Raw genomic sequence first — 21,003 nt, 5'->3', positions numbered from 1 at the left:
CATCCTTTTTTAAAAAAGCAGCAAGATTGAGTCTCAAACATTTTCCCAGAGCTTCTCTTGAGCAGAGCAGAGATCAAACCCCCTTCCCATCCCCTCTGCACACCTTTTGTTTGCACTGCTATTCATTCTCTTTCTCTTTCACTCCTTTTGTCCAACCACCCAATCTTCCCCTTCACCTCTGTATTTGATCCCCCCCCCAGCAAAGAGCAGGCTAGACAGTTTCACTTTAGTAAAGCAGAGACAGGCTGCTAGCAAACAGGTAAGCAAAAGTCAAGCTGAAATATAGGCTTGTGAGTTTCACTTGACCTTATATTCTGTGCAGGCTTTTAAAAAAAAATCACTATGCCAACTTACTTGGAAGTCCCATTGAACTTACTGAAGCTTACTTCTGAGCAGGAATGCCATGGTCCTTTCTCCCATCCACCCAATCTCCCCTTTGCCGCCTCCTCTCTCTCTCTCTCTCTCTCTCTCTCTCACTCACACACACACACACACACACACACACTGGGGGGGGAGAGAAGAGGGGACAGAGAAACGTCTAAGGAAATATCAAGAGCCTTACGCCTTTTACATGGGGTGAGGGCAGAGACAGAGAGAGAATGAAGGGGATAGAGAAATATAGGAGGACTCTTTTGAAAGAGCAACAAGACTGAGTCCCAAATATTTTCCTAGACTCTCTCTTGAGCAGAGCAGAGATCAAATCCCTTTCCCTTCCCCTCTGCACACATTTTGTTTGCAATGCCATCCATCTCTCTCTTTTCCTCCTTTCTCCCACCCACCCAATCCCCCCTTTGCCTCAGTATTTGATTCCCCCCCTCAAGAAAGCAAAGAGCTGGCTAGTCAGTTTCACTCAGGAAAACATAGACAGGCTATTAGCAAACAGCAAAGCAAAAGACCAGGTTATATTCTATGCAGTTGTTTTTAAGTGTCAGGAACAGCCATGGACAATCGCAGCATTCAGAATCGCTCTGCCAGTGATCGCAAACATGCAAACCATTGGGAATCCTGTTTCAGTTTCAAATCTAGCCATTTCTGTGCCCATCCTTAGAAATGAGCCAGCTGCTCCCACCTGTAAATGAGTGAAGTGAGAGCTGTGACTGATAAATGAGTTACATAGACACCAGATCCCCCTTTAGGATGCACACCTTAACATGGTGAGGGGGGTTGAGAGTGTTGAAGAAGCTGAGAGCAATGACGTCAGGAGTCTAGACCAAGAGGCTAGACTCCTAGCAGGGGCACCCATGGCGGAATGGTCAAAGCTGAGACACAAGACTAAGATGCATCCAAACTCAGAGGAAGGCAGTGGTAAACCACCTCTGAATAGTTCTTACCATGAAAACCCTATGAACAGAGTATCCAAAATGCAACATGAGATAGTGCTGGAAGATGAGACCCCCAGGTCAGAAGGCACTCACCGAGCTACTGGGGAAGAACAAAGGACAAGTACGAGTAGCGCTGTGACTAATGATGCAGCTGGGTCAAACCCAAAAGGAAGCCCAGAGGCTGATGTGCACAGATGCGAAAGGAGAGTCTGGAGTTGTACGATGCACACAATAGGAACATGGAATGTGAGAAGCATGAACCAGGGAAAGTTAGAAATTGTCAAGCAAGAAATGGAGCGTATCAACATTACAATACTTGGTGCGAGTGAATTAAAATGGACTGGAATGGGACATTTTCAATCAGGCAACTACAAAATATTTTATGCAGGAAATGAGAAATCAAGAAGAAACAGGGTTGCTTTAATAGTGAGAAGTGATGTAGCAAAAGCAATTAGGAGCTACAACACAAGGTCTGAGTGAGTGATATCAATGAGATTAAATGGGAAACCTATTAACATAACCATCATCCAAGTCTATGCTCCAACATCAAACGCAGAAGAAGAAGAATTGGAGAGATTTTACGCAGAAGTACAGGTGGAAATTGATCACACACCAAAATGAGATATGATGATAATCATGGGGGACAGGAATGCAAAAGCAGGGAACAGAGAAGAAGTAGGAATTGTGGGGAAATGGGGCTTAGGTGACAGAAATGAAGCAGGAGAAAGACTTATTGAATTCTGTGAAGCCAATGATTAGTTTTTTGCCAACACATTTTTCGAGCAACCAAAAAGATGACTGTACACGTGGACATCACCAGATGGTCTATATAGGAATCAAATTGATTATATAATTGGTAGCAGAAGATTGAGAAGTTCCATACTTTCTGCAAAAACAAGACCAGGAGCAGACTGCGGTACAGATCATGAACTGATCGTATCGAAAATCAGAGTAAAGCTAAAGAACCACAACAAAGCACTCATAATGCCAAAATACAATTTAAATAACATCCAAGAAGAATATAAAGATCAAATAAGGAACAGGTTTGAGGCTTTAAACTTAGTTGACAGAGACCCAGAAGAACTATGGACTGAAGTCAGGGACATTATCAGGGAAGAATGCAAAAGACATTACCTCTTGTTAAAAAGAGAGAAAGACCTCAATGGATGACTGAAGAAACTCTTTAAATGGTTAAAGAGAGAAGGAAAGGAAAAGGAGATAGAAACACACTCAGAACCCTAAATGCAACTATACAACGACTAGTACGTAGGGACAAAGAAAACTATTACAATAGTTATTGTATAGAAATAGAAAAGGACAACAAAATGGGAAGAACAGAAGCCCTATTCCAAAAGATTAGAGAAATGAAAGGGAATTTTAAACCACGAGTAGGGATGTTGAATAATCAACAGGGGAACATACTGACTGACCGAGATGAAATAAAAGGAAGATGGAAGCAATACACTGAAGAACTCTATAAAAGAGATGCCAGGATGACAGATTCATTCACGGAGGAACCATATGATGAAGAACCAGAAATTTTAGAATGTGAGGTGAAAGCTGCTCTTAAAATTCTTGGAAGAAACAAATCACCAGGAATAGATGGCATACCAATAGATTTGCTACAAGCTACTGAGACTGAATCTGTCCAGATTTTGACAAAAAATTGTCAAGAAATATGGAAAACTAAACAATGGCCCACAGACTGGAAGCGTTCAATATATATCCCACTTCGAAAGAAAGGGGATCCCAGAGAATGCAGTAATTACCGAACTATTGCCTTAATATCCCATGCAAGTAAAGTAATGCTCAAGATTCTACAACAAAGGCTCTTACCATATATGGAGCGAGAAATGCCAGACATCCAAGCTGGATTTAGAAAGGAAAGAGGCACCAGAGATCATATCGCAAACATATGTTGGATAATGGAATGGACCAAGGAATTTCAGAAGAAAATCACCCTGTGCTTTATAGATTACAACAATGCCCTTGACTGTGTAGTTCGTGAAAAACTATGGAATGCTTTAAAAGAAATGGGGGTGCCACAGCATCTGATTGTCCTGATGCGCAACCTATACTCTGGACAAGAGGCTACTGTAAGGACAGAATATGGAGAAACTGATTGGTTCCCCATCGGAAAGGGTGTGAGACGGTTGTATTTTATCACCCTATTTGTTTAATCTATACGCAGAACATATCATACGGAAAGCGGGATTGGACCAAGATGAAGGAGGTGTGAAAACTGGAGGGAGAAACATGAATAATTTAAGATATGCAGACGATACCATACTTTTAGCAGAAACCAGTAATGATTTGAAACGAATGCTGATGAAAGTTAAAGAGGAAAGCACAAAAGCAGGACTACAGCTGAACGTAGTAATGACAACAGAAGATTTGTGTAACTTTACAATTGACAATGAGGACATTGAACTTGTCAAGGATTATCAATACCTCGGCACAGTCATTAACCAAAATGGAGTCAACAGTGAAGAAATCAGAAGAGGGCTAGGACTGGGTAGGGCAGCTGTGAGAGAACTAGAAAAGGTCCTCAAATGCAAAGATGCATCACTGAACATCAAAGTCAGGATCATTCAGACCATGGTATTCCCAATCTCTATGTATGGATGTGAAAGTTGGACAGTGAAAAAAGCAGATCAACTCATTTGAAATGTGGTGCTGGAGGAGAGCTTTGCGGATACCATGGACTGCAAAAAAGACAAATAATTGGGTGTTAGAACAAATTAAACTAGAACTGTCACTAGAAGCTAAAATGATGAAACTGAGGTTATACTTTGGACACATCATGAGAAGACATGATTCACTAGAAAAGACAATAATGCTGGGAAAAACAAAAGAGGAAGGCCAAACAAGAGATGGATTGATTCCATAAAGGAAGCCACAGACCTGAACTAACAAGATATGAGCAGGGTGGTTCATGACAGATGCTCTTGGAGGTCGCTGATTCATAGGGTCACCATAAGTCGTAATCGACTTGAAGGCACATAACAACAACAACAGACACCAGATGATAGGAATCTCTTGGTCCCTAATGAGCTACTGTTTTCCTTTCCTCTTTACACCATTTTTCCTACTTCTGCTGTGTTTACTAGTATTCCTTGAAATATACTTAATTAGGGTTGCCAGGTCGGAACCATCCAAAAACCTGAGAAAATGGGGGCGGGCCCTAGTGACGTCATGGGGCGGGCCCTAGTGACATCATCAGATGGGCCCTAGTGACATCATTAAACATGATACATTGTATCAACCACAGTTGCTTGGAGCATACCATTCAAAAAAAAAATTCTCTGGAGATTAAAATAGAAATCTTACCTAAAATAGGGTGTTCCTAGGTCCATCTGAAGTGAAAAGGTCATTCTTTCTCACAAGCTTAGGGTGATGCAATATGGAAATGGACTGCCTTCAAGTTGATCCCAGATAGGGTCTTCATGGTAAGCAGTATTCAGACAGAGGTGGTTTACTATTGCCTTCCTCTGAGTCTGAGAGGCAGTGACTGGCCCAAGGTCACCCAGTGAGCTTTATGGCTGTGTGGGGATTCGAACCCTGGTCTGCCAGGTCACAGTTCAACGCCTTTAGGGAACATTTAATTAACTTATTTTGTAGATCCCAAACTTTCTTGTAGACCTGTAGGAGTTTCATAGGCACTAATGCAGGGGCCTAGTGGGTAATCCAGCCCTGCACACAAGTATGCCACAATGCTGCTGGAGGAGCCCTGTTGGATCAGAGTAAAGGCCCTTCATATCACAAGCTATATGGCTCTGTGTACCATTTGCTGGGAATCACAAGTGGGGACAGCGCTGCTGCACTCGGGTCCTGCTTGTGGGCTTCCCACAGGCATCTAGGTGGTCACTGTGCAAACAAGACGCTGGACTAAATGGGCCTTTGGCTGATCCAGCAGGGCTGTCCTTGTGTTCTTCAAACCCAGCATCCAACCCTGGCCAGTCAAACGCATCCTGTAAGCTCACAGCCAGACAGCAAGGCGATAGACCAGGGATTTGCAAACTCACCACCACCACTACTTGAACATTACTGTGGGTCTTGGCAGACCACTTAATGACTTTTTTGCCTGCTGAAGCAATTGAATGGTTTTTAATTGCATCAAGGTGAAACGTCTTATAAAAGATTATACAAAATAAGAATAATCTTTTATAAAAGATAATAATGCTTGGGAAAATAGCAGGGAGTAGAAAAAGAGGAAGGCCAAACAAGACATGGATTGATTCCATAAAGGAAGCCATATGATTCCATATAGGCATTCCTACCAAGATCCTGCTGTGCGTGCTTCTTGGATGTTCTGGACCTCGTCCCGGCTATCTACAGCAAGATAAAGGTGGAGGGACAGGCACATCAGCGCTGAGAATTGTTCAGCCCACAGCAGCCCCCCCTCTCTCTGAGGTTATGCAGCCCATTGCTCTCTCTGCCCCCCCTCTGAGGTTATGCAGCCCTCTCCCTGAGGTTCTTCAGCCCCTCTCTGAGGTTATGCAGCCCTCTCCCTGAGGTTGCAGCCATGTTAAGGACAAGGGAGGGCATTCTAGGCAAAACAGACAAATAATTGGGTGTCAGAACAAATTAAACCAGAACTATCACTAGAAGCTAAAATGATGAAACTGAACTTATCATACTTCAGACACATCATGAGAAGACATGACAAAAATAAATAAATAAATCACTAGAGAAGACAATAATGCTGGGAAAAACAGAAGGGAGTAGAAAAAGAGGAAGGCCAAACAAGAGATGGATTGATTCCGTAAAGGAATCCACAGACCTGAACTTACAAGATCTGAACAGATCATGACAGATGCTTTTGGAGGTCACTGATTCATAGGGTCGCCATAAGTCGTAATCGACTTGAAGGCACATAACAACAACAATTTCTCAAATGTTTTACATTTTTTTGGCCTTTATGGTCTGCTAATAGTCAACTGCTCCAAATCTATTGTTTGAATTTAATATTTAATTCAAAGGTCATTTTAGATTTATGCATCTCAGCATCTTTGAAAGTGAAAGTGTTTAGTATTACAGCAGACTAGAGCTCCCTGCTGCGTAATGCTCATATTACATTTCATTATATTTCGGTTCATGAAGTCTCCACAAGGTGACTTTGCCACAGAAATGTGTGGTGTTTTGGTTTGCAGGCATCTTTGCATGGTGAAACCTGGAAGGTTTTTCTTTGACATGGCAAGGGATCAAACATATTATTCATTCAAATTTACCACTGGCATAGTAAAAATAGCAAAAGGCAACATGAAAATGAGGCCCCAGAGTCAGGGTGTGCCCTTTTTTATTTCACTCCATGTTTTCTCTCTGAGTTTTGTTGGCTATTAAACCGAGAAAGCAGAGGTTAAATTTCCACAAGTGAGCTACGTGACTTAGAAGCGAAAGTTGGCAGAGCTCGAGCCATCTTCAAGGACATGTTGCTATGCAACCTAGGCTCGGGCAGCTGGCCTTATCTATATAGAGGGCCAGCAGACACTTGTGAGTGTGGGGGTCGAGGAGTTTGTACAGAGAGAGCTGTGATATATTGTCAGTAAAGTAACTCTTAAAACTTATTGCTTGTCCGGCTCATTCCTTCAACTGGCATCTAGCCTGTCACTATACTGTTCTGCATCCTGGGCATCTGCTTGCGCCAGATCCAACATCCAACAAGTGGTAGCAGAGGATGGTTACCTGGTGCTGAGGATTACCTGGAGCGGAGGATTGCAGAAAAGCGGCAGAGAAAAGCCAGAACTGGAGAACAGCGAGATAACAGCAGAGAGACGGCGAAACCGAAAGCTGAGCTGAAAGCTGTGAGAGAGCCGTGGGAATAACTGACTGAAGGACAGAGGTGAGAAGCTCTAATTACAAAGGCGGTGAACTGTGTAAAGTGAAAGTATGTCTGTTACGTTATCGGCTGGGATTCCCTTGGAAAGGCTGACAGGGAAAAATTATGGCACTTGGAAACAGAGAATGCAGGCTTTTCTAGTGAAAGAAGACCTGTGGAAAGCTATCGCAGAAGACCCACCCGCCGGGGTGCCTATTCCAGCAGATTGGAGAAGGCTGGATGAGAGGTCAAAGGCGTTAATTGTTCTTGCTATTGATGATTCTCAATTACTGCACATGCGTGATGCAACAATGGCAAAGGAAACCTGGGAAACTTTAAGAAATATTCATGTGAAAAAGACTGCCAGTTCTAAAATATATCTTGCCAGAAGATTGTATCAGATGCGCTTATCTGGAGATACAACCATGTCAGAGCATTTGTTGGAAATAAACAGACTGTTTACTGAGTTGTCAGAACGTGAAATTGAACATTCTCAAACGCAAAAAGTGTATATCACATTAGCTTCACTAGATTCAAGTTATGATAGTCTGGTGAGCTCTTTGGAAGCAATGGACGATGCAAATCTCAATATGGATTATATAGAAGGAAAACTTTTACAAGAATTTCAAAGAAGGCAAGAAATGGCAAAGCAAGAAAGGACTGAGTCTAAACACAACTTAGGAAAGCTGAACAACAAAGCAGCACAAGAGAGACTGTATGGACAAAAAGCATGTTACTTTTGTGGTTCCAAACAACATCTTCAAAGGAATTGTGAAGCAAGAAGAAGAGAAAGAGGAAGAAAACCATGTGTACAGGTGATCTATGCTAGTAAGAATAAGCAATGTATGAACAATGAGCAGGGAAATAACTGTAAAGATTTATGGGCAATTGACAGTGGGGCAACAAATAGTATAATCAAAGATAAATCCATGTTTCATACATTTTGTGACGTAGAGGATCATGTGATAATGGCTGATGGATCTAAGAAACTTATCAAAAGTAGAGGAACAGTGAAATTAGCAGGTTTCAATACCATTATGACAGATGTGCTGTTTGTTCCTGACATTGAAGTCAACATTATGGCTGTGTCGAAACTCAATGAAATGGGGTTCATTGTAATGTTCAAAAGGGGTTCAGTGCATGTAATGAGAGGAGAAAAAATATTCATGAAAGGGATAGTAAAGAAGTCACTGTTCTATATGCAGCTGAGAGTCCTCAGTAAAGACACAGACAGGACACATAGAGGTTCAATAGGGATTAACCTAATGCAGTCAGTGAAAGCACAGACACCAGTGATTGATGCTGATGTTGTGGCTAATAAAACAGAGCAGGACAAAGAGCCCTCAAGCCTCGGGGATATAAAACAATTACCCATAGCCGAACAGAATGAATGGCATGCAGCGATGAAAGAGGAGCTGGAAGCAATGCGAAAAAATGGCACATGGACGCTAGTACCTCTGCCCCAGGGAAGAAAGCTATAGGGTGTAAATGGATATTTAAACGTAAGCATCGAGTACAGGACAGATACAAAGGTGTAGGGCACGCCTAGTAGCTAAGGGCTTTACACAGCAATTCGGGACGGACTGTGATGCAGTTTTCGCTCCCGTGGTGAAACATGAGTCAATCAGGGTTTTGCTAAAAATAGCTGCCATAGAAAACATGCACGTAAGCCACTATGACATCGGCACGGCGTTTTTACATGGGGAGTTAAAAGAAGAAATCTATATGGAACAGCCTCCCGGATGTGAAACACAGCCAGGTCTAGTTTGCAAGTTACAGAAACCCCTTTATGGTCTGCGCCAGAGTGCGCGCTGTTGGAACGAAAAATTAGATGATGTTCTGCAGTCAATGAATTTCAAGCGTTGTGTGGCAGACCCCTGTGTGTATGTGAAAGAAACAAAGGGGGGGCTCACATACTGCCTAGTTTATGTAGATGACATCCTGTACTTTTCCCATGGGGAGGAAGACGAAAGAGAGTTCCATAATAGTCTGAAACAATATGTGGTAACGAAAAGTTTGGGACCTGTAAGTCATTATTTAGGTACAGAGGTCATACGGGGTTCAGACGGGAGTTTCGTGTTAAAACAGGAAGGAAATACTAGCAGAATGTGGGATGTCTGAATGTAAGGCAGTAGGGACTCCCATGACAACATCATTTCAACAAGAAACCACAGAGACAGCTTGTGAAAACCCTGCTAGGTACAGAAACATCATAGGACAGTTGCAATATCTTGTTAAGGTAACAAGACCTGACATTTGTAATGCTGTTAGCATCTTAAGTCGAAAAGTAGAACAGCCTACTGAGACAGATTGGCAAGGAATAAAACGAGTCCTGAGGTATTTGCAAGGTACTAGCAGTAAAGGTCTAGTGTTGTCTAGCAGTAAACACAGGAGTATGTGCTGCTATGTAGATGCGGATCATGATGGCGATCCCAGTAGCCGCAAGTCTACTACTGGTGTTGTCATTCTATTATATGATTCAGTGATTGATTGGTGCAGTAAGAGGCAAACTATAGTGGCTACATCGAGTTCAGAAGCTGAATATATAGCGTTGTCTCTGGTTTGTAACGAACTTACCTGGTTCGACCATCTACTGTTTGAAATTGGAAAAGGCATAGACAAACCAATCAAAATATATGAGGACAATCAGACCTGCATTAAGCTAGCTCAGTCAGAAGCACACACCAAGAGAACCAAGCATATCAGCATCAAATATCACCATGTCAGAGAAATGATTAAACAAGGGTTTGTGGAATTAACTTATTGTAACACTGCTGATATGCTGGCTGACGTTATGACAAAACCACTAAGTGAAGACAAGTTCTTAAAACTGATAAATCAAGTAGGTATGACAGCGAAAGTGGGATGATGGGAATCATGAAGAATAATTGTTGTAATAAATGTATGTAATAAAAATGATGCTGAGATTCTAATGAAATGTAATGGCTGTAAAACCAGATGATGCAAACGTAAATATGAAATGTAACACATGTAAATGGAAAAGAATTGTAACTGGCTGAATGTGGAAATTTAAGGTGGGGAATTGTTGGCTATGAAACCGAGAAAGCAGAGGTTAAATTTCCACAAGTGAGCTACGTGACTTAGAAGCGAAAGTTGGCAGAGCTCGAGCAATCTTCAAGGACACGTTGCTATGCAACCTAGGCTCGGGCAGCTGGCCTTATCTATATAGAGGGCCAGCAGACACTTGTGAGTGTGGGGGTCGAGGAGTTTGTACAGAGAGAGCTGTGATATATTGTCAGTAAAGTAACTCTTAAAACTTATTGCTTGTCCGGCTCATTCCTTCAACTGGCATCTAGCCTGTCACTATACTGTTCTGCATCCTGGGCATCTGCTTGCGCCAGATCCAACATCCAACAAGTTTAATAAATAAGCCCCAATGCAGGTAATGGGTAGTGGGCTTGCTGTGGTAGGTCCTGTAGAAATAAAATTGCAAAGGAGATAATTTTATTAAGACCTTCCAGTTCAAGAATCAAAAGCAGAAATCTCAAGCTCAAATCGGGGGTTCCTTTGGAAGTTGTTTGTTTATTTATGCTGCCCTTCCTCCCAAAGGAGGGAGCAAGAGAAAATAGTCATGATGGACTGGACTTTCCCTGAAAGGTCACCTGTTCTCTACAACAGGTCTTCACCTGCAGTGTGCTGCTATGAGGAAAGGCCGGCTGTGATTCTCAGTCTCTCACTCTCTTGATGTGAGGTTCAACAAGCCTGACCGCTCGTAAAATTGCCCAGCATCCTGAGACTTGGTTGGGAGATAAGAGCTAAATAGCAGGGGCTGCAGTTTTGTACTTCTTGGTGAGAAAAAGGCTTTAACACTCTCCTTGTAGAGGTGGAGCACCTTTTCTAGCCCAAGGGCCACATTCCCTCACAAGGCAATCTTCCAGGGGGTCAGTTGTGGGCACATCCATAAGCAAAAGTGGGTAAAGCAAACAGATGTACCTCTGACCAGTAAGCTATATGCCAGCCATGCAAAATCCATTAGTGTCAACACACACACACCCTTCCCCATCGTCAATCCAGGCAAGTAAAAGTCATTATCCCAGTTCAAGGACACATTCCATCCAGACCAAAACACTCAAGTAGGGTGTGGAACAGGAACAGTGAGCGGAGTGAGCAGGGGACCACTGCCCCTCCAGCCAATATATATTTATAATACCTGTATTGGTGCCTGCTTCTCATTGTCTTTCAGAGAAAAGAGAGAAAGCTACTGAGATTGGGAAAACATACAGGGAAAGCAGAATGGTTTACTCTTTATATTGGTGGAGGGAGAAGGCCAAGAATGAGCCCTATGGAAAATAGTTTTTCTCTAGCTATTTGCTGAAGCCCTAAGAACTCTCTCTCTCTCTCTCTCTCTCTCTCTCTCTCTGTGTCGCCCGGAACCGACCACGGGTCTAGCTACCAACAAGCCGCGCCGGCCTCTCACCGCCTCCTTCAACTGACAGGCCTTCTTCCTGCTGCTTGAGGAGGCCTGCAGGAGTGGCAGCAATCACCTCCTGTCTCTCCAGTAGTCCCGCCCTCAATCACAAAGGGCGGGAAGGCGGCGGCCAACCACAGCCGTCATGCATGCGTGTGTCAATCACGCATGCGTGCCTCAGGGAGACACTGAAAAGCCGGAGATCAGTCCTCTTCAAAGAGACTATGGCCGGAGGCAGCCCCATTTTCCCTGAGACTCCGGCAGAAAACCGGAGACCTGGCAACCCTATACTTAATGCTATGGTTTGGGGGGGGTTGAGATAGATGTTTTTCTATGAGTTCCAGCCTCTGATTTGAAACCCTGCACTCAGAGGTGGAGTCTGCAGCTGAGAAACCTGTTCCACTGGTTAGATGAATCTCCTTTGTTAATCTAATAGAGTAGCCAAGTGGGCTAATGGGTCTGTCAAGTGTCCATTAACTGGAGAATGGGCCAGGGTGATCCTATTGTTATTGAAACTCTTCAGGAGAGCTCCCCCCTCCTGGGGCCAAAGAGAGGCTTGTGTTTTTGCAGAGCTTGGAAAAGTTACTTTTTTGAACTACAACTCCCATCAGCCCCAGCCAGCATAGCCACTGGATTGGGCTGATGGGAGTCGTAGTTCAAAAAAGTAACTTTTCCAAGCTCTGGTTTTTAGCTAGTCTGAGGAAAGGCTGGGAACTGGAGACATGCCTGCTTCTTGCACAATGACTTCACGATGCCTCTTTAAGCCTGATGGAAAAGCAAGATCTATTGCTTTGAACCCCTCCAGAGAAGTTATTTTCTCCAAATACTACTACATAGTAAGTGCAGGTGTATGTTAAAAAAAACCCTCTCCCCTAATGGCAAATGCACAATATGAAAGCTTTGCAAAGAGGCTTAGGCATGCATCCTGCTGTGCAGGAGTTGATGTCCAGGTGCTCATTAAGAATTCACTTTATAGTTAACTTACAGACTTATAAAAGTCCACTTCAGAAGTAAGTCTCTCTATGTTTAATGGAGCTTACTCCTAGTGGTTACCCAGTACAGGATGGCAGCCTAAGCTTTGGTTCAGGATTGACATTGGGAACAACAGGGTACTTGTGACTTTTACTGCTATATCTCCAAAATCGGAACCAGCAGGACATAGCTGACTTCTTATGGTAAGCATGAGGTTGTCTGGGTGTATGTGTGGAAAATCAGCAATGATTGTACTCTTTAAATTGTGTTATGTCATGCCCCCCATGGCAGCCATGTTGTCCTGCTTGCGGGCTTCCCCCAGGCACCTGGTTGGCCACTGTGAGAACAGGATGCTGGACTAGATGGGCCACTGGCCTGATCCATCAGGCTCTTCTTATGTTCTTATGTATTATGCTGCATCCCCCTTGGCAGCCATTTTGTGAATGGTGCCCTCAGCATTCTCAAAATTTAAATGTACCCCCTGGTCCAAAAAGGTTGGCAACCTCTGTCCTCGATCAATGAGAACTTGAAGATCCTTATCTTTCTTTAGTGAGTTTGAACTATATATTATTATTATTATTTATTTCATTTTTAAACCGCCCATAGCTAGTAGCTCTCTGGGCGGTGTACAAAACAAAGTTAAAATACAATGTTACAATAAAATCCATTTCAAATAACAGGAGAATTTAAAACATTCACATGAACATTAAACATTAAACATTAACATAAACATTAAAACATTAAAATGCCTGGGAGTATAGCCATGTCTTAACCTGGCGCCTAAAATAAAATACCGAAGGCGCCAGGCGTATCTCCTCTGGTAAGCTGTTCCACAATTCGGGGGCCACCACAGAAAAGGCCCTAGATCTAGTAGTAATCCTCCGGGCATCTTGATGAGTTGGTACCTGGAGGAGGGCCTTAGATACTGAGATATATGTTGGGAAGCATGAACCATTGAGGTTCCATTGCAGAAGAATGGTCGTATCTATAGAAGTCATTTCTATCCTTTTAACACACCATATGCTCTTATGGATTACTAACCCCTAGTGCAGTTACACTTGCTTTTCCTTCAGTTTTCTAGCCAGTACTCCTGCTGGAAGTTCAGGCCACATGTCTACAGCAATTTCTCCTCCTGTTACCAATCCTTCCTTGGCTACCCAAGAGTTACTTAATCTGGACTCATGGCAAGTATCTCCTCCCTCAAGTCCTCTTCTCTATTTTCTTCTTCCCTGGTCCTTCAGTCACAAAGTCTAAGCAAAAGATGATTTCACACAACTGCTTTTGTATATGTATCAAGGTGTGGTTTGAGAAACTACAGAGGAAAATTTTTAAAATGCAGTTTGCTTTTTTTCTTGCTGTGGGAGCACAGTGAAATGAAATTATTGTACCTCCGTCCTCCACACACCAAAACCCAACTGCATTTGCTTCCCCATCACTATTAGCAGTATGAATCTGCTGTATCTTTCTGGGGAGGCAAATCAATTCGAGCAGGGATTGCTGTTCAAGTTTCAATAAAGCAGTTTAAACACACAACTGTGTTTAAGGCTCTAAGATGGCAGTTTCCTAATTAAACTGGGGATAAACTGAGTTTCAATATTATGGAAACCAGGTCAGCTCAGTTCCCAGTTTTCAAGAGAGGTTCTTCATCTACTAAATACAATAGGATAGGACTGTATTTTCCTCTCTTAGTAGCCTGCTTGCTCTTGGTTTATGTAAACTGCTGACAAAAGGTTTATTTGCCTTTAACCTATATTTGTCCCATTGATATGGTGATGGTTGGTAAGCAAGCACTATCAGTTATCTTCTGTAATGACAGCAGAGAATGAAATATAATTTCCACCACTCCAGAATTTTTAGAATGCTGAACCACTGCAAATATTTAGGGCTGGGAAGGCAAAGTCTGGAATACTTTGCAGTTGTTTGAAGTGAATCCATTCTTATATTCACCAGCTTTTCAAACAAAACAAGAAGGAAAAAATTATGTGCTGATCTAAACATAACAAATATTTACCAGAGTATCATTGCATAAATACAAAGAAATAAATACAAAACAAAATCCTTTTGCTTCTTATTAGCAATTGATGTTCACAAAAAGAATAGCATTCACCAATACAAATTCAAAGGTTACAGGTTTTAATAAATTTTCTTCTATTGCTTAGTAATATTTCATTAATTTGTGCTAGTCATGGATCAGTTTTTGTTGTGCAACTAAATGTAAATGCATATACTAAAAATAACTAGGTATTGCCTCAAAAGCAAAGAAAAAGGGAAATTGTGTTTGGTTTAATTAGTTTTAGTCTCAGACCATCAACTGCCAAGGCACTGAGAAGCATTTTACAGGCATCTTGCAATTAAAGTCTTGAGGAGATAAAATATTCTACAGATCATGAACACATGTCAATATGAAGACAATTCAGTGATAATAAGCTTTTCTGGATAAATGTCTAAAATGAATTAACTTATGTCTTATTTCCATTTGTTTGGTATTGTAATTTAAGATTTGCTAGGAAATATCAAAGGAAATGCCCACTTAAGAATTAGTATGTTCTGTTTCCCAGACCTTCAGAGATTCCATCTCATAAATGCTTTTTCTAAAGTTCTGCAGATATATTGACTCTTAAGTCTTCAAGACCTGATATTTATGAAAATGTTAGAAATATCTTTGGATCTTTATCTTATTTTCTTCCTTTAATTGTTAGTTTTTGTCTGTCTTTTTATAAATGCTAGAATAGGTGGGCCAGGGCAGGAGAAATAAAGAAAATAAATGTTCCTCCTAAATGCAGCTGTTCAAAATGTCTCTTGAGTTTTGATTTGATAGGACTGCAATTTTTAACCTTGCTGTTATCATAACAATAGGACTTGTTCAGCACTTATTTAGGAAAGTCTGCCATACCCATGTGCAGAGTGCCATTGTCTTGTCATTAAAAAACCCAAATTATTCTCTGTACATTTTTGACAAGGTAAGAGCACCCATGTAACAGGACCAGGTACGATTTTCCATACCTCTTATTTAGAAAGGGGGAAGATGGCCGCTGGGGGAAGATGGCCGCTGACTAACAAAGACGTGTTTACTGAAGTCGGAGTGGTGCTCGGAAGAAAACTATTAATAACAACCTCCTTGTGTACTAAATCCCAGACTGATAAATGGGAATCCTTCCTAAACTTCAAATCTTAAACTTCATGAATGCCAGAAAAGCTAAGTCCTAAAAGCAAGCTCTCTATTTATTGAGGAAGATATATCTGCTAACCTGGAACGTCTTGGAGGTAAAGTCCTGTTCTGTAACAAATGGTTCTAATGACTTGACGAATGATAATTAACTAACAAACTGTGCTGAGAGTTATCTTAATCTTCTTTGCCTCCCTTTAAACCTTGTGGATACAAACATAAATATACTGCGGCTCTTACCCTTTGAAGCTGATCTCTGTTTTGGCTGCGTCATCCCTGGGAGGTGCTGATCTGTTGGTGTATTGTAGCTGAAGTCTAAATATCAAGTTAAAAGGATGGTTTTAACCAGAAAGAAATGTAAAGAACTTGGGATAGAACTATGCACCGATATAAATTCCCTCCAAGTTAAAGGAATACAAACCAAGATGACGCACTTTTATGGCCCAAAGGGGACAGTGGAGGAAGTTGGGTTGGGGAAGGAGATCAAATCCACGATGCCTGGTAAGAACTGTAATAATGATTGGTCACTGGATAACTCTTTGTCGTGGATTCTAAACATTGAGGAGCCGTTTGGACATAATTTGGCTCAGGAATTAACAGCAGCTGCAGAGGGAAACTCCCTTTTTGAAGTAACAGCTCAAGGGAAGCAAACTAATACCTCAGCTTTAAGTGTTTGCAGCTCAATGCCCCCTCTTGAATCCTCATCAATCTATGAAGAATTCAAGTCTAGCTCCTCAGAATTTAGGCATCTTTATGAAAAGACAAAAGACCTTGATTTGAATAACCAACAAGGCTCTGTGGCTAATGAAGACTGGCCCCAAGTGGTGACTCAATCCCTAATACAAATTTCCAACTTTGTGGCTGAGTCGAATGCTTTGCTCTCCACATTAGCCGATATAATCATTAAGAAAGAACACTACCATGAAGGAGTGACAACTGATTTACACACAAATTCACAGGCTACTCAAACCTCATGCCTGAAATCATCTTTCACCATGCTAGACAAAAAGACGAGCTCCCAAACATCTAACCAACCTAAGAAGAGTAAAAACATTAAATTTTGTAAGACCCAAAATAAACCTCACATGAGATTTGATAAACTTTTTAAGCTAATGGATACCCCTAAACCTAACAAGGGCAGAAAGAGGAGAAAAAGGAAATCTAAGAAAACAAAGATGGAGAAGAGTACAAATACAACTATCTCGGCTCAAATGGTGCAAAATAATAACTCTGCTGCTCAAGAACCTCTTAAAACAGAGCTTAATACTCCAATTTCATATTCCTCCTCATCTAATTATATTAAATCTCAACCTCAACAATCTAAAGTGATTTTGGATAATCCTGAATCGACTGAGACACATAAATCCAAATCATGGGAATTGGTCCCAAGCAAGGAAAAAATAGCTATAACAAACTTCCCTAAGCCCAAAGGAGCTCTAACCCAGAATCAACGAAGGAAGCACTTTCAATCTGTAATGGAACATATTATTCCAAAACTAGACTGGTGCATGGAGATTGCTTCGATAGAATACCTTTTCTTTAACTATATGGAAGCAAGAGCTATAGTTACATTTCATGATAATAAAATAGCCAGCTTCCTATACGAAAATAGAAATTTACTCCTTTCACAGAACTTAAGGTGTTATAGGGTCTTTGAAAATGTAGCCCCAATACAAAGTCTACTTCCTCTGACTTTAAATGAGCTTAAACCCCGACCTTCAGAACTGAACGCGGGGACAAGGGACTTGTTTTCCCAGTCGATGACCCCTGAAGATATAAATATAAATGCTGTAAAGTTCCAAGAAAACCATGAAAGAACTAGTCTCCCAACTGCTCCAAATGAGGAAGGAATGTTTGATATTCCAGAACAACAACATTTACTTGAATCATACTCTGCATTGTCAATAGAAGCACAACTGGAAATTTTGACGAACCTTGAAAATCTAGTGACTATCTTAAAAGCGAAAGGAAAGGAGCAACCTGATGATACTCATATTAGGTCGGTGAACCGACGAGCAAATCCAGAACTTTTAGAAACAACAAATCCGCCCCTTCTACATTGTGCTGGAAAAGAGAGTGAGGATCCTTGTGAGATATTAGTAGAGGGGAATCTCAAGCAAAAACTAATTACGCATACTCCAACAATCCCTAACTCTTTGGGTCAACCTACCATTCTGTACCCCATGGAATTGAAGGTTGAGGAAAAAATATCACCAGGGGATCTTTCTGCCCCTCGGCCTACTGAAATCTGACAAAGTCCTCCCTCAAGCTTACACCAACTAAAGATCATTTCCTGGAATATAGCAGGATGGAAGAATAAAGATCTAGACCCTTATATCACTGATTTTTTAGCTCAATTTGACATTATCTGCTTACAAGAAACCTGGTTAATCACTGAGCCTCGCCTAGATAACTATGCCCCTTTTTATTTAAAGGCTACCCAAAGTTCCAAAGGTGGTTGTCCAAAAGGTGGCAACTGTCTTTTTGTATCAACTAAAATTAATGCTCAAATTGTAAGGCTTGAATCTTTGTTAAACCTAGCTATGGCTCTAATTATAAAACTGCCCTGCTACACTCTATTGCTTGTCGATGTATACTTACCTCCAAGTAAAGATAAAATAACTGCCACCGATAAGGTCCTAAGCTTGGAAGGATATTTAGAGAATCTAATTGCTACATACCCCGAAGCTTTACTGATAGTTGCTGGTGATTTCAATGCCAGACTAGGTGTGTCTGATGCCGCTTTGTACAACAAATATCAAATGATTCCTCCCATAATAGAAGGCTTCTTTAACATACCTGCAAGACAATCAAGAGATAGTGGAATAAATCATACTGGCATCTATTTGATGCAAAAATTAACTAATTTAAATTTGGTTCTTCTAAATGGTCGTACCTTAGGGGATCTTGAAGGGGAATTTACTTATTTATCCCCAAGAGGAGCATCCCTAATTGATTTAGTCTTTGTATCGCATGAACTTTTTCAATTAGTGGATAATTTCAAAGTGGAAGATCGCCCGGAGAGTGACCACCGACCCTTAAACACTCTTCTTAATTGTTGCTCAACATCTTTATTATTGGACCACCGGACTTTTACTAAAAAGGAGGTAGACATTCGTCCGGGAAGGCTGAGATGGATACCCAAATTAGAGAATGAATTAAATGTATGGTTAAATTCTCCAGCTATTTTAATGATAAGAGAATCCATCACTACAATATCTTATCCTGACGACCCATCACCCTACTTTCAAGAACTAATAGCTTCCTTCCAAAAATCCTTTTTAACAACTTCTAACTGTAATAGGAAAAATCTTCAAAAAAAATCAAAATCATGGTTCGACCAAGAATGTCGTGACAATAAAAAACAATTAGTGTTAACTTATAAAACTTATAAAGTAAATAGATCACCTGAACATTTATTAACCTACTGTATGGCAAGGAAACAATATAAGAATTTGCTTAAAAAGAAAAAGAAAACAGAATTGAATAAATCCTGGCTACGCCTACTACATGCCTCCAAGTTAAAAAATTCTACCTTATTCTGGAGACTTGTCTCGTATAACTGGCCAAAACCCTTATCCAACTTAGATTGCCATATCCCCCCAGCTGTCTGGGAGAATTATTTTACCAGATTATACCAAAAGAACACTGATAGTGGTGCTGTAATACATTTCTCGGAAGATGAAATTCCTGAATGGGCCCCTGTTACTATACCGGAGGTCCTCGAATTAATCGCCAAACTTAACCTGAGGAAAGCTCCCGGTAGTGATAATATCCCAGCGGAAGTGTTCAAATTAAACCCGGAATGGTGGGCCCCTTTATTAGCTGCTCTGTTTTCTTATATTAACCGCTCAATGAAAATCCCTAAAGAGTGGGGCCTTGCAATAATTATCCCGATATATAAAAAAGGTACTCATACTGATCCAGCCAATTACAGACCAATAAGTCTTTTGAATATAATTAGCAAACTTTACGCGACCCTTTTGTATGGAAAATTGAATGTATGGGTAGAGCAAAAGAACCTATTGGCCCAGGAACAAGCAGGCTTTAGGCCTTGACGTTCAACCATTGATCAGGCCTTAATTCTTCACCATTTAATATCTAAATATTCGACTAAGCCTGATACCATGATGTACACAGCTTTTATTGACCTTAGATCAGCGTTTGATTCCATCTCTCGTGAAAGACTCTGGGAGAAATTAAGTGCCCTGGACATTGATAAAAGACTGCTTCTATTGATTCGAGGACTATACTTGGACACATCCCTACGGGTTAGATGCAATAACAAGGGCCATTTATCTAACCCTATCCCTACGTTTAAAGGGGTTAAGCAGGGATGTGTTTTAGCCCCTTTGCTATTTAACCTATATATTAATAGTATAGTAGATTCCTTGGCCACTATCTCTGCTCATGCACCGATACTGGCTGGCAGTCCCAGGTCCATACTTTTATACGCTGATGATATAGTTCTGTTGGCAAGATCTGTGGTTGGCCTTAGAAGACTCTTAACAGCTTTGACTACATTTTGCTCAAACGAATTGCTGACAATTAACTACGAGAAAACTAAGGTTTTAATATTTACCAAAAAAAGTCTGAAACATCGTTGGCAAATTAAGGGTCACTCAATTGAACAAATAAATACTGTCATGTATCTAGGCTTAACATTCCAATCTACTGGATCATGGCAAATGCAGATCAAGGCAACGATCTCGAATGCTAAAAAAACGCTGAAAGCCCTGTTATCATATTTTTTCAATAAAGGGGGACAGCTTATTATTCCAGCAATTAAAGTATTCACTGCTAAAGTAATTTCTCAACTACTCTATGGAATACAAGTCACCACCCATGAGAACTTTTGTGCTTTGGAATCATTACAAAATTCTTTTTTGAGGACTATATTTGCGGTCCCTAAGTGTATTCCTAGCTTTATTCTTAGACTCGAGGCTGGATTACCAACTATAGAATCTAAGATCTGGACTTTGAGAATTTCCACTTGGCTGAAATTGAAATTTGATCCCATTGGGCTTTCTCCCCAAATTCTTCAAGATAATTTTCAATCTCCTTGGGAGAAGTTGATAATAGATAAAATTCAGAATCTGGGCTTTTCTATCCCTGCGATCCAAGAAATGGGCTATTTAAAACCAGGATGAATATCTCACAAAGAATTAAAGATATTGATTACCAACACCACCTAATGCAAGTCAGGAAACATAGACATAACCCAAGTTTTTTATCCCCAATGCCATATTTGTCCAATCTCACCATTCCCAGTCACCGCAGAGCATTTTCTCTCGCA

General features: G+C 41.0%; 1 long non-coding RNA gene across 1 annotated transcript; it reads right to left on the bottom strand.

Annotated features, from left to right (window-relative positions):
• Nucleotides 1-14,403: 14,403 nt before the first annotated feature.
• LOC133363868 (uncharacterized) lies at nt 14,404-16,314 on the bottom strand. Its single transcript, XR_009757789.1, has 3 exons — nt 16,142-16,314; nt 15,948-16,022; nt 14,404-14,491 (listed from the first exon to the last, which is right to left on the bottom strand). It is a non-coding gene; the product is annotated as an uncharacterized LOC133363868 (long non-coding RNA).
• Nucleotides 16,315-21,003: the final 4,689 nt, after the last annotated feature.

The sequence above is a fragment of the Rhineura floridana genome, chromosome 1 (assembly GCF_030035675.1).
Source record: "Rhineura floridana isolate rRhiFlo1 chromosome 1, rRhiFlo1.hap2, whole genome shotgun sequence".
Classification (NCBI taxonomy): domain Eukaryota; kingdom Metazoa; phylum Chordata; class Lepidosauria; order Squamata; family Rhineuridae; genus Rhineura; species Rhineura floridana.
The sequence above is the reverse complement of the archived record's forward strand: the minus strand, read 5'-3'. Positions and strand labels throughout refer to the sequence as shown.